Genomic DNA, 2,698 nt, shown 5'->3' on the forward strand with positions numbered 1-2,698 from the left:
CTATTTCACTATGTTGACTCCAGGATCCACCAATCCTTAAAATTAAACCTATATCTATCTACATATACCTATTTCACTACATTGACCCCAGGGTCCACCAATCCTTAATTAAACCTAGATCTACTGATTTCACTACATTGACCCCAGGGTCCACCAATCCTTAATTAAACCTAGATCTACTGATTTCACTACATTGACCCCGTGGTCCTCCAATCCTTAATTAAACCTATATCTACTTATAATTTCACTACTTTGACCACGGGCTCCGCCAGTCCTATTATAAAATAAACTTAGATCTACTTATTTCATTATGTTGACCCCGGGTTCCACCGATCCTTAGTTAAACCTAGATCTACTTATTTCACTACGCTGACTCCGGGGTTCACATCCTAAAACCTAACATTTTGTTAGGTAGACCCAGGGGTCCACCTATCCTTTTGGCTAGATAGACCCCGTAGTCCGCCTATCCACTTTCTTGATAATAACTGAAAACAATACATGCCAGTTGTCATTTATAGTGAAGAAAAATGAGGGGGGAAAAATATAATTAGGTAGACTTTAATTTGTCCAAAAAATTGCAAGTGCAAGTGAAGATCATAAAATAATTTTGTTATTTTGTGATCACCTTTCCAAGGACCTTAAATTGATTCTACATCTCATGTCATGTACGATACGGCTGTGAAGGAAAAAATGTAACTTGTAAAGAAAACAATGCTTTACATTGGTTTGGTTATTTTGACTACATATGTGGCCTAAATAAGGTAAGGGAGGGGGGTTTAGCTTATTTAGGCCATATGTGGCCTAAATAAGGTCACCCATTTTTGTTACGTGGCTCATGAGGCTGATGGTACGATGAGTTTCACATTCATTTGCTTTATGTTTCTTTGGAAAAGCTATGAAGGTAACTTTTGACAAGTCTGACGGAATATGTCCATGGAGTGTCATACATGCTCTTCGTGAGCTACTAGTCAGGGCCAATTCCTGGTGTAAAGATTTTTCATCCACAGGAATCTTCTGCAGACGACGGCGAGGGCGCCTAACCGTACCACCATAGCTGCTGCTGCTGCTGCTGCTGCTGCTGCTGCTGCTGCTGCTGCTGCTGCTGCTGCTGCTGTTGCTGTTGTTGTTGTTATTTACGCTGACGCTTTCACAATATGTTTTTGATGCTGACGCTTATGTTGCTTTGCTTTTCATTAGACATTGCACTCCTGCACGGTGGGAGGACATCACATACATGTAGGCCTATTATTTTACTGGGTTAAGAGATGGGGGAGTGACTAGTGTAGACAACAATAATGATGGTTGCAACAGAACCACACAGCAACTGTTGTATTCACACGCCGACAATAATCAGATCTTGAAAAAGTACAAATCCCTAAAAGACGACGAGGACGATCATCATCATCATCATCATCATCATCATCATCATCATCATCATCATCATCATCAGAGCTTCCCCATTGGTTGTGGCTGTCTTCGTTGAATGTCCAGGAACAATAATGGCAATTCGAATGGAGTTATTTGGACGAGTGGAAGTGCCTCTAAGCATAATAACAATGGTCCAATGGAGCCGAAAAAGAGCCCCACTCTCGCTCGAAGATTTCTTCGTGGAGTCCACCAGGCTAATTAAAGAAACAAAAAAATCACAACAACAAAAACATGCAACAACATGCAATAATAACAATAACAACAACACTTTGGGGAGGACGACCGAAGACTGGACTGCTTCACAGTTATGAGGAGGCAGCACCACAGTAATCTTGATGAGGAAAAGCCAAAACTGATCCGAAATGCCTCACACGTTAAGCAGGCTGGTGAGAATTATTTCACGGGGTTGCAGATATAGGCGCAATAGACCGACTATACTGACTCTATTGCCTCCTAAATCCGTCGGCTACACACACACACACACACACACACACACACACACACACACACACACACACACACACACACACACACACATACACACACACGCACGCACGCACACACACACATACATACACACACACGCACACACATACACACACACACACACACACACAACACAACACAGCAGCAACAACAACAACGGAAGCCACTGGAATCACAGCATCTGAAACGTCTGAAACTGCTGTAAAGAATTATAATATTATCTAGATCTAGCTCTCTTATTAAAAGGCGACTATTAATTAACGTTTTTACGCCGCCAATTTCGTCAACTAAGTTTTCAGAATCACACACTTCTCAATAGGCCCACATGTGCTCCTATTTTACCTATTTGAAAAGAATTGTATGCTTCAGTTTGATTACAGACATGGTGGATGATAAGTTGTTTTTTTTATGACAGTAAACAACGAGCGATAACGAGGGCAACTGAACTGGTGGGACGCGTCATCATGTTTAGTTTTAGTAAGAGCTTCACGGCACTCGCAACACAATAATGTCATTTTATTAAAACTGGCGAAGATTAGAAAAGCTGCAACAGAGTACATGTAATAAACATAGATCTATAAAGAAGAAGGAGAAATCGGGACGATAGATGTTTGATAGGAAAGAAGGAGTAAACCACATAGAGCACCCGCCAACGACCCGTTGCGGGGCCGTACGAAACCTGCATCTTTGAGATCTCCACACACACACGCACACACACACACACGCACACACACACACACACACACACACACACACACACGCAAACGCACACGTACACTCACAC

Source organism: Aplysia californica, unplaced genomic scaffold, assembly GCF_000002075.1.
Source record: "Aplysia californica isolate F4 #8 unplaced genomic scaffold, AplCal3.0 scaffold00346, whole genome shotgun sequence".
NCBI classification, from domain to species: domain Eukaryota; kingdom Metazoa; phylum Mollusca; class Gastropoda; order Aplysiida; family Aplysiidae; genus Aplysia; species Aplysia californica.